At 42.4% G+C, this 12,104-nt stretch overlaps 1 protein-coding gene and 1 non-coding gene across 3 annotated transcripts in view; one reads left to right on the top strand and one right to left on the bottom strand.

Annotated features, from left to right (window-relative positions):
* The window catches only part of ZNF609 (zinc finger protein 609), a 211,508-nt gene that overhangs the window by 81,650 nt on the left and 117,754 nt on the right, over positions 1-12,104 (bottom strand). The gene's annotated exons all lie outside the window — the stretch shown is intronic.
* Positions 4,444-4,549, top strand: LOC112312041 (U6 spliceosomal RNA). The gene has a single exon (XR_002975500.2). It is a non-coding gene; the product is annotated as a U6 spliceosomal RNA (small nuclear RNA).

The raw sequence follows: 12,104 nt of genomic DNA, 5'->3' as shown, positions 1-12,104 counted from the left end.
ACTTAAAGGGGACAACCAGCGCTCCTCAAAATAAACTTTGCTTCTGTTGTTCTTCTTAGGAAATAAACTTCTTCCTAAAAATTTAACAAGGTCTCAATAATTTTACTTCACAAGGCATATGTCCTTTTGTACATTATCTCAATTAAAAATAAGCATTTCAAAATTTCTTAGATTAAGCCTCCTTCTCTGTGAATCACTATGTATGGGACCAGAATTTAACACTCAGAATGTTGAAATAATTCAGTCATGCCTGAATTGACTGGGTATGGTACGCACAGAGGTCGATAAAGCCCAAGGCAAATGAGCATTAACTAAGGATCCAGAGCATCCAGTTAGTTGCTAGGTTGTAAACTATCAAGATGATTTAGAAATAAAAGTTATTTATTCCTATATGCAAAGGGAATATTAGGAATACTTACCAAAAAACTGGGTAACTGAACCCAGTAAAAAGCATTCACAATTTGCTACAGAACTGAACGAATAAAGGAGAACTGTATGTCAGATTCAAGTTATCACCTGAAGATCACGGCAACAGACACCCCTGCTCTACCACCCGCGTAAGTTCTTTGTGAATCAGAGAGAAGCTGCCTTCCTCTAGGCTAACCATGTTACAGGTATTTGTGAGCCAAGCTCAGGATGGATTTCAGCCCTTCATTTAATACCCCCTCAGGAGGTGAGCCCCCTGAAGGGCGCACCCTCTACAGCTGCGGGTGACTGCCCTACATACTTGTTTCTCTCCTTTCTATTCCCAAACCTCATCTGAGTGAAAACAAGTAAACAAAAATAGACATAAATGCTTGAGGACAAAGAGAGCAAGAGAGAAGAAAATAGCAGGTATGACGAAAACATTTTGGAAACTAGAATGCAGATGGCCAAATGCTAGTAGATCAACAGAAGCTGAAGCTGTAAGAACCTTAAGCCTTTAAGACAAAAATGAAGGAACTATGCATGCTAGGAAACATTGAAAACCCAGGAAAAGCTTAGTGACATCAGTTACTTCTGAAAAGAGGATAGGGCTCAAAATAGGAAGATCAGTGAAGAGTGTTTAAAAGATACAATCAACTGCTGGTCACGATGGTGGCACAGGTAAACATGCCTTGCCTCTTCACTCAGCCACATCAAAATTACAACAAAAATATAGAACCAGCACTCAGAACCGTCAGAAATCAAGTTGAATGGAAGTCTGACAACTACAGAATTAAAGAAACCACATCCATCCAGACTGGTAGGAGGGGCAGAGATGTGAAATGGGCTGGTCCCACATCCACGCATCGTGGATAAAAATTCAGGAGGGAGAAAGGAGTCCCAGCTCCACATCAGGGCCCCCCAACCCAGGGTTTCAGTGCCAGGAAGATAAGTCCCCACAACTTCTGGCTGCAAAGCCAGTAGGGATTGGGTCAGTGGAAGAAACTGCTTGAGCCAAAAGCAGTTCCCCTTAAAGAACCTACATACACATGGACTCACCTACTCAGATCCTCTTCCTTTGAGCTCCAGCACCAGGGTAGCAGTTTGAGAGGTACATGTGGCACACTGGGAGAAACTGAAGTGTCTGGCATCAAGGCAAGCAGAGGCCATTGTCCCTTTTCTAAATCTTCTCCCAAGAGAGCCACAGAGCCCACAGGCTGGTGCCATATCTGAGACTCCATCAACCTGGCTAACAGAGTTTGACCTGCCTTGGAAATCCCCAGAGACTCTGCCCCACCAGACTTACAGGCCCACCCAAGCTGCTTTTCCATATGAATGAATGGTTTTTGCTCATGCTTCATAACTTCCTAAATCCTCTCAAACAAGCAACAGCTGGCCTCAGTGAGCCCCAGGCCTGGCACAAGCAGCAGCCAGCCTAGATTCACAGCTTGGCTTCACCTGGGAATCTCCAAGCCCAGCACAAGTAGCAGCCATCTCAGACTGCTTTCTAGCTCAGGCAGGGTGGGACCAGGGCAAAACACAAGTGGGGGCTGACCTTGGCCTGTACCACCCAGGAAACTCCAGGGCCAGTGCACCCAGCTATGTACCATGCTGGAGCACCACCACCCTGCGCCTGCGCAGCTGATCCTCCATGGGGGGGGCAGGGAGGAGGAGGGTGAGGGGTGGAGGTTGATGGTAAGAAGTCACAGCCAATCCTTGCAGCTGACTGGCCTGGGTAAATCTCTCCCATTGACTGGCCAACAGCAATCAAGGCTCAACTACACGAGGAGGGTGTACTCATCCAACAAGAAGGGCACACCTTGAGTATCCAGTTTGGGTGATAGGGGAGGCTATTCCACTGGACCCTACAGGACATCTACTACATTAGGCCGCACTACCAAGGCAGGGAGTCAGAGCAGCTCTACCACAGGGAGGCTGCCAAAACCAGGAGACAAAGAAACATGGCCCAAATGAAAGAACAGATCAAAACTCCAGAAAAAGAGCTAAGTGAAATGGAGATAAGCAATCTATTAGATTCAGAGTTCAAAACACAGGTTATAAGGATGCTCAAGGAACTTAGTGAGGACCCTAACAGCATAAAATAGATCTAGTCAGAAACAAAGGATACACTAATTGAAATAAAGAACAATTTACTGGGAAACAACGATAGAGTGGATGAAGTCGAGAATCAAATCAATGATTAGGAACATAAGGAAGCAAAAAAACAACTAATCAGAAAAACAAGAAAAAAGAATCCAAAAAAGTGAGGATAGTGTAAAGAGCCTCTGGGACAATGTCAAGAGGTCCAATTTCGCATCATAGGAGTACTAGAAGGAGAAGAGAAAGAGCAAGAAATTGGAAATCTGTTTAAAAAAATAATGAAAGAAAACTTCCCTAATTTGGTGGAGGAAATAGACTTGAAAGTCCAGGAAGCACAGAGAGTCCCAAACAAGATGGATGCAAAGAGGCCCACTCCAAGACACGTTACAATTAAAATGCCAAAGGTTAAACATAAAGAGAGAATCTTAAAAGCAGCAACAGAAAAGCAGTTAGTTATTTAAAAAAAAAATAAAAAATAAAAATAAAAGATACAATCAGACCTCTACAGGGGACAGTCTATAAGACTGTCCGCTGATTTCTCAAAAGACACTTTGTATGCTAGGAAGGGTTGGCAATAAAAATTCAAAGTAATGAAAAGCAGGGACCTACAGCTAAGTTTGCTCTATCCTGCAATGCTATGTTTTAGAATTGAAGGGCAGATAAAGAGCTTTCTAGACAAGAAAAAAACTAAAGGAGTTCATTATCACCAAACCATTATTATATGTAATGTTAAAGGGACTAATTTAAGATGAAGAAGAAGAAAAAGAAGATGATGAAGAAGAAGGAGGAGGAAGAGGAGGAGAAGATCAAAACTATGAACAAAATGGCAAAAATACATATCTATCAACAATTGAATCTGAAAAACAGACTAAGCAAACAAAAGGAACAGAGATTCTGAGAGCGTTTTGATGGTTGCCGGGTGGGAAGTGGATGTGGGGAAATGGGTTAAAAGGTGAGGGGATTAAGAGGTACAAATAGATAGTTACAGACTAGCCATTGGGATGTAAAGTGCTGTATGGGAAATGGGAGTAGCTAAAGAACTGATATGCATGAGGTATGGACACAAACAATGCTGGGGGAATTGCCTGAGGGAGTAGGGGGGGTGCGTAGTGGAGCGGGTCAAAGAGGGAAAAATCAGAACAATTCTAATAGTGTAATCAATAACATATAATTAAAAAAATAAAAAATAAAAATAAAAGATATAATCAGACCTCTACCAGGGGTGTCTAACCTGTGGCCCGCTGGCCACATGTGACTCAGGATGGCTATGAATGTGGCCCAGCACAATATCGTAAATTTACTTAAAACATTCTGAGATTTTTTTGTGATTAAATGTTGCAATGTATTTAATGTGCGGCCCAAGACAACTCTTCTTCCAGTGTGGTCCAGAGAGCCAAAAGGCTGAACACCCCTGCAACCATCTCCACCAGTCAGTGCAGCCTCCCTGCCTCCCAACTCCCTACCCTTCACAATTCCAGCAGAAGTCTGACGGTTTACTCTCTGGATATGTTGAACAGACAGGCGCTGTACTCAACCACACCAAGCTCAACTGAAAACAGAGATGAAAGTACAATACTAAGAGCAACAGTGAAACACAAGACCCTTTTCCCTCCACTGGGTTCGGTGAAAACAGGCAAAAGACTGGTTGATTCTTTTGAGGGAAAAATGACTTGCCTAAGACAAAAGACCTACAGATGCTGACAACTGGGTGATCCCACCCAAATGGTCAATCACCTCTACAGTAAAGCCCACCACGTGACAAGCCCCACCCATGAAAAAAGAGCTTCTAAAAAAGGACTGTAGTGTTTCACACATAAATACAAGTGGAAAATCAAGAATGATAAGACATTGGATTTTTAAACAATCCTCTGAGTCTAAACTAAATAATGAACGAACTTGTAGCAGATATCAAAATTTAAATAAAGACTGGATGCTTAAGTGTTGCTTCGGCAGCACATACACTGAAATTTGAAACATACAGAGAAGATTAGCATGGCCCCTGCGCAAGGATGACACGCAAATTTGTGAAGCAGAAACATTTCCATGTCTCTGGTTCCATGTTTTTGAACCAGAGACATGGAAATAAAGAACAAACTGACAGTGACCAGAGGGGAGAGGGGAAGGGGATAATGGGAATGAAGGGGAAGGGTCAAGGAACATGTATAAAGGAACCATGAACAAAGACAATGGGGTGGGGGAGGACTGAATGTGGGAACTGGGGGGTAGGTACGGCAGGGGAGAGTAATGGGGAAAAATGGGGACAAATGTAATTGAACGATAATAAAAAATATAAAAACAAAGATTAATATTATTGTATTGATTTTTACCTTTTCCTTTGGTTGCGGTATGGCCATGCATGGCACTGTTATTGAAGCCATGAGGGTAACGGAAAGGTGGGCATTGCAGGCAGAGGGAACAGCACCCACAAAGACCATAAGGTAGGAATGTGCCTGGAGCATTTGAGAAATATTAACGAAGTTAGTATGCCAAAAAAGGGTGAGGTCAGAATGAAAATAGGGGCTAGCTGATGTAAGTGACTATCAAAACTGAATTTTTCTGAATGATATGGGAAGCCACTACTATATGGTTTTAAGTAGAGGAGTGAGATAATCTGACATGCCTTATTTTTTTTTAATATTTATTGATTATGCTATTACAGTTGTCCCATTTCCCGCCCCCCTCACTCCACTCCATCCTGCCCACCCCGTCCCTCCCACATTCCCCCCCTATAGTTCATGTCCATGGGTCATACACATAAGTTCTTTGGCTTCTACATTTCCTACACTATTCTTACCCTCCCCTTGTCTATTTTCCACCTATCATCTATGCTACTTATTCTCTGTACCTTCCCCCCCTCTCCCCCTCCCACTCCCCTACTGACAACCCTCCATGTGATCTCCATCTCTATGGTTCTGTTCCTGTTCTAGTTGTTTGCCTAGTTTGCTCTTGTTTTTGTTTTAGGTGTGGTCGTTAATAACTGTGAGTTTGCTGTCATTTTTACTGTTCCTATTTTTGACCTTCTTTTTCTTAGGTAACTCCCTTTAACATTTCATATAATAAGGGCTTGGTGATGATGAACTTCTTTAACTTGACCTTATCTGAGAAGCACTTTATCTTCCCTTCCATTCTAAATGATAGCTTTGCTGGATACAGTAATCTTGGATGTAGGTCCTTGCCTTTCATGACTTGGAATACTTCTTGCCAGTCCCTTCTTGCCTGTAAGGTCTCTTTGGAGAAATCAGCTGACAGTCTTATGGGAAGTCTTTTGTAGGTAACTGTGTCCTTTTCTCTTGCTGCTTCTAAGATTCTCTCCTTCTGTGTAATCTTAGGTAATGGAATTATGATGTGCCTTGGTGTGTTCCTCCTTGGGTCCAACTTCTTTGGGACTCTCTGAGCTTCTTGGACTTCCTGGACTTCCTGGAAGTCTATTTCCTTTGCCAGATCGGGGAAGTTCTCCTTCATTATTTGTTCAAATAAGTTTTCAATTTTTTGTTCTTCCTCTTCTCCTTCTGGCGCCCCTATAATTTGGATGTTGGAACGTTTCAAGATCTCCTGGAGGCTCCTAAGCCTCTCCTCATTTTTCCGAATTCTTGTTTCTTCATTCTTTTCTGGTTGGATGTTTCTTTCTTCCTTCTGGTCCACACCATTGATTTGAGTCCCAGTTTCCTTCGCATCACTATTGGTTCCCTGTACATTTTCCTTTGTTTCTCTTAGCATAGGCTTCATTTTTTCATCTGGTTTTCGAACAAATTCAACCAATTCTGTGAGCATCTTGATAACCAGTGTTTTGAACTGTGCATCCGATAGGTTGGCTATCTCTTCCTTGCTTAGTTGTATTTTTCTGGAGCTTTGAAGTGTTCTGTCATTTGGGCCATTTTTTTTTTTTGTTTGTCTTGGCGAGTCTGTTACTTAAAGGGGCGGAGCCTTAGGTGTTCACCGGGGCGGGGTAGCGCTGGTGGCTGTGCTGTGATGCTGTATGTGGGGGAGGGGCCAAGAGGGAGCAATGGCACCCGCTCCACTCTCCACCGGACTCTAATCTTTCACTCCGCTACCCACAATCAAATTGGGACCCTCTCGTGCTGGTTTCCGAGTGGGTGGGCTTGTGCACGCCCTAGGCCCCTGTGGGTCTCTCCAACGACCTCTCCTGTGAGGCTGGGAGTCTCTCCTGCTGCCACCCCAACCCCCACGGGCGTTTCCAATCAGAGGTTTGAGGCTTTATTTCCCCCGTGCTGGAGCTCTGGGTTGCACGGTCTGCTTTGCTCCCTGCTGTTTGTCCGGTTTATCTGTGCGTGAGTGTGGGGCCGCGGGGTGCTACCCGGTGCTCTGCCTGCCCCGTTCTCCGCCACTCTGAGTCCGGCCCTCTCGGTTTATCTGCGCGAATGTGGGGCCACAGGGTCTGCCAGGGGTCACACTGCCTGCACCTTTCGTCCCACACTCCGCCAGTCTCGGTCCCGCCACGGCCACGCGAGTCCTCTCCGCCCCGGCTGCCCGTCTCCGCCCCTCCTACTGGTCTGGATGAATGTTTATTTTTTAATTTCCTTGGTGTCGGACTTCCTTGCCGTTCGATTTTCTGTCAGTTCTGGTTGTGCGAGGAGGCGCAGTGTGTCTACCTATGCCGCCATCTTGGTTGTCCTGACATGCCTTATTTAAAAAAAATTGATTTTAGAGAGAATTGTGCGTGAGAGACAGAGAGAGAAAGTTGTTCCACTTATTTAAGCATTCACTGGTTGATTCTTGTACGTGTCCTGACTAGGGATTGAACCTGAAACCTTGGCGTACTGGAACAACGCTCTAACCAACTGAGCTACCTGTCTGGGGCTGACATGCTTTAAAAGGATCACTCTGACTGCTATGTTGAGAAAGAGTATAGGACACTAAAGTCATGGAGTTTAGTTAAGTATTATTACAATAATCCAGATGAGGTTAAAAAGTGGTTTGGACTAGGTGGTAGCAGTGGAGGTGGTGAGAAGAGGTTGGATTTTAAACATATTAAAGATAAAGCCAGTAGGATTTGTTGGTGGGAAGGGAGAGAATGAAGAGTCAAGAATGACTGGTCAGCACTGACTGGCAAGGCTTGGTTGGGTATCGACCCACAAAGCAAAATTTACCAGTTCGATTCCCAGTCAAGGGCACATGGCTGAGTTTCAGGTGTGGTCCCTTGCAGGGTGCAGACAGGAAACCAGTGGATGTTTCTTTCTCACTCTGATGTTTCTCTCCTTCTCCTTCTCTCTTCTCTCTTTCTTCCCCCCCTCTAAAACTAAATAAACTCTAAAATAAATTTTTTAAAAAAAGAATGCCTCCTTGGCCCAAGCAATTAGAAAAATGGAATTGCTATTTACTGAGATGAAGAAGACAGAGGAAGAGCAGGTTTTGGAGAGAAAAAAAATCAAGAGTCCAGTTTTGGACATACTAAGTTTGAAATACCTAACAGATATCTAAGTCAAAATGTCAAGTAGGCAGATAAATATATGAGATTGATTGTAAATTTGAAGTTGTCAGCATATAAACGACAGCTCAGGAGATAACAAAAAGAGTGGTGTGACAGAATAAGTAATCTGAGGACCGAGCCAGGGGGTGCTCCAGTTTTCAAAGTTAGAGAAATAATAAATAAGCAGCAAAGGAGAATAAGGTGAAGCATGCAATAAGGTGAGGGAAAAAATCAGGAGACTGTGGTTATAGAAATCAAGTGAAGAAAGTATCTGGGAATACTTTTGAATCTTCTGAAAAATCAAGTAAGATAAAGACAGAGAGAATTTAGGACTATCAAGAAAGTAAAAAGACAACCCGTTACAAAATGGGGCAAAATAGTTGCAAATCACATATCTGTTAAGAGACTTGTATCCAGAATATGTTAAAAAAAAACCCACAAGAAACAGAAAACTCTTGCAATTCAGTAGTGAGAAAACAAACAACCCAATTAAAAATGAGCAAAGGGTCTAAATAGATATTTCTCAAAGAAAATATACAAATAGCCAATGAGCGCATGAAAAGATGCTCAGAATCATTAGCCATTAGGAAAATGCAAATTAAAATCACAATGTGATACTACTTCACACCCACTAAGATGGCTAACATAAAAAATTAACAAGTGCTGGTGAGGATATGGAGAAGTTAGAACCTTTTTAAGTTACTGGAGGAATGATAAACTAGTGTAGCCCCTTTGGAAAAAAGTTTTGCAGTTCCTCAAAATGTTAAACAGTTACCAAATGACTCAGCAATTCTGCTCCTAGGTATATATCCAAGTGACCTGAATACATATGTCCACACCAAACTTGTACATGAATGTTCACAGCAGCATCATTCATAATAGCCAAAAAATAGAAAAAACTCAAATGTGTCCATCACCTGATGACTGTATAATCAAAATGTGATGTATATCCTTACACTGAAATATTGGCCATATAACGGAACAATGTATAACGTGGATGACCCATAAAAGCATTATGCAAAGTGAAAGAAGCCAGTCACAAGGCCATATATTGTATGACTCCATTTATATGAAGTGTCTGGAACAGGCAAATTCACAGCTAGAAAGTGGCATAATGGCTTCTAAGGGCTAAAGGAAGACAGAAGTATGGAGCGACTACTAAGGGGCACAGGGTGTCTTTCTGGAGTAGTAATGATGTTCTAAAATTAGACTGCAGTGATCCACAACTCTGAATACACTGAAATCCCTTGAATTTCGTACTTTCAAAAGGTGAATTTTTATATCTCAAGGAAGCTACCACTTGAAAAAAATATTGAGAATTCACCATTGGGTTTACCCATGAGAGGTCACTGGTGTCTCTGACAAAGGCAGTTTCTGTAGAATGGCAGGGGTAAAGGCCAGACTAGGGTTGGTTGAGGAGAGAAAGGTAGGAGATAAATGGAGATTGCAGTGTAGACTATAGCTGGGTCTACATTATAAATGGAGTATAGACTACTCTTTGAGAAGTTTTGCTAAAGGAGCAGAGAAATAGGGTACTTTCTGAATGATGATGTGGGATCAAGAGAGGTTGTTTTTAAAAGATCAAAGGTATTTATTTAGTGCATGTTTGCTGCTGATGGGAATGATCCTATATACAGGGAAAAGAAGTAATTCTGCAATAGAGAGAAAGGATAAGTGCTGGAGTGAAGTCCTTGAATAGACAAGAGGAAGAGATCTTATGTATAAGGAGATATCAGCTCTGCACAGGTATACAAGCAGCTCATTGGCAAAGACACAGATAAATGGGTACCTGTGAGTAAAAATAAGTGGGAAGATGTGTGTAGAATGGGTCGAAGCTCTTGCTTCTGTTTTTTTTAGTGAAACATAAGCAAGGTAAGAATGAAGATGGGAGAGGGGTGCAGGAAGTTCTAGAAGTTAAGAAGGTATGAAAGAGTGAATAGATAGGAAAATGTATAGTAGCATGGCTGTGAAGTATTAAAGGCCGACTTATGGCTAATGATCGTGAACTTAAAGTGAGAACACGCAGAATAATTGTATGGTGTTGCGTATCTACATTTAGATGTACAGGTACAGGCTTGGAGTAAGACAAAAGTTGGATTTAACCATGGTTGAGGTTTTGTCAATGAGCTATTTAGGAAAGTATAGATGAAAGTAATTATAATGGAAGGAGGTAGAGGCAAGGAGGGAAGTAAAGATTTAGAAAAAAAGTCAGACGCACAGTGCAAAAGTTGATGAGGTCAAAGGACCGATAAGCTGAGACTCTAGCATCGGTGTCCAACCTTTTGGCGTCTCTCAGCCATAATGGAAGAAGAGCTGTCTTGGGCCACACATTATATTGTGACACATGATCACACAAAAAAAGTCTCAGAATGTTTTAAGTAAATTAACGATTTTGTGTTGGGCTGCATTCATAGCCATCCTGAGCCGCAGGTTGGACACGCCTGCAGAGGAAGGGTACTGCAAAAAGAAAAAAAGGAGGGAATGGTTAAAGAATAGGATGCTTGACAGATAATTAATAGAGATGCAGCTCTAATCCACTAGGTCTAGGGCAGGAGTCAGCAAACTTTTTCTGTAAAGGGTCAGATAATAAATATTTTCGGCTTTTCGAGCTAATGATCTCTGCTGCAATACTGATCTCTTCTGTGGTACTGTGGGAAAAAAGCTGTAGACAATACATAAACAAAGGAGCAAGGCTGTATTTAAATAAACTTTACTTACAAAAATGGATAGTTTGGCCCAGGGGCACTAGTCTAGGATATAACTATCACAGTAGTAGCAGAGACAGGATGGGGGACAAAACCACTGGGAGAGAGGTGGACAATGAACTAAAAAGAAAAGGTATAGGCAAGATCATTAATATGGATCATTGAGTTTGCCAAGGATTAAGCCAGGAGTAGTGTTGGAGAGAGTGACTGTGAGCCAGAAACTAAAGCCGTAAATGAATGATGGGGATGTTAGCAAAAATGGTAGAAATTTCTGAAAATTCCTCCATAAAAGCAGTAAGAAAACTGGCAAAAATTGTCAGAATCAAGTTTTTCAGAATTCTGGAAATTAATCAAAGGATCGCGTAATCTGGGGCACATTTATTCAAGAAGCACTGAATCCCATCTCCTGTTCTGAAAAACAGCTTACAATCACTGTAAAAAGTAGCAGCCTGACAACCACCAGAGGAGGCAGAAGAGGGCTGGGGTGACTTCAAAGCTTCATTCCCCACAAATTGTCATTATTTGACCTTTCTGATGGTTTCATGGAAGACCCCACTTGCAAGGTTGTCTATCTGACCAGACTTAGAGCTTGCCCAGTGTGAAAAGCCTTTTCCCTGAGGGTAGGAGCACTGGTTGAAGATGCAGGCAAGTGTTTCTTAACTCAGTGGCTGCCTAAGGCAATGGATTAACAGTTGGGGCAAATAATAGATTAACCGAAAAGCTTAAAAAGGAAAGCTATGGAAGGAGCTACAGGGGCTTTGAAAAGCTCTGATGTGTCCCTGGGAATCTAAGTATAAACAAAGCTGAGTGCATGCCCAGGGCTGAGGACATCCTCAGGAAAGGCCTAAGTAGGCTTTAATCTCTCAACTCTGGTTGACCTTGAGGCTCCGCACAAGCAGAAAGTAAAGGCTAGAACAGAGCTGACAATTGCCTGGCTGTTAAATGCTACATCCAGCAAAACTATTCTATTAAAAACCAGAAGAAATTAAGATATTCCCAGATAAACAAAAACTGAGAAAATTCAATGCTAGCCCTGCCCTACAGTTATACTAAATGGAATCCTTCAGGATGAAAGGACAGTAGGCAGTAACTTGAAAACACAGGAAGAAATAACTGCCCCTGCTGGTGTGGTTCAGTGGATTGAGTGCCAGCCTGTGAACTGAAGGGTGGCCGGTTTGATCCCTAGTCAGGGTACATGCCTGGGTTGTGGGCCAGGTCCCCAATTGGGGGTGCATGAGAAGCAACCACACATTGCTGTTTCTCTCTCTCCCCCCCCGCCCCCTCTCTCTAAAAGTAAATAAAAATTTTAAAAAATCTAAAAAGCTTAAAAAAAAAGAGGAAATAATAAACACCAGTAAAGCTAACTCCAGAGCTGTGTTGGTTTTCTACCACTGTTGCAACATAACTTAGAGGCTTAAAACAACACAATTTATTATGATTCTGAAGGCTGGAAGGCTGAAACAGTT

The sequence above is a fragment of the Desmodus rotundus genome, chromosome 7 (assembly GCF_022682495.2).
Source record: "Desmodus rotundus isolate HL8 chromosome 7, HLdesRot8A.1, whole genome shotgun sequence".
NCBI classification, from domain to species: domain Eukaryota; kingdom Metazoa; phylum Chordata; class Mammalia; order Chiroptera; family Phyllostomidae; genus Desmodus; species Desmodus rotundus.
Note: the sequence above shows the minus strand (reverse complement) of the source record. Positions and strands in the feature narration are given on the sequence as shown.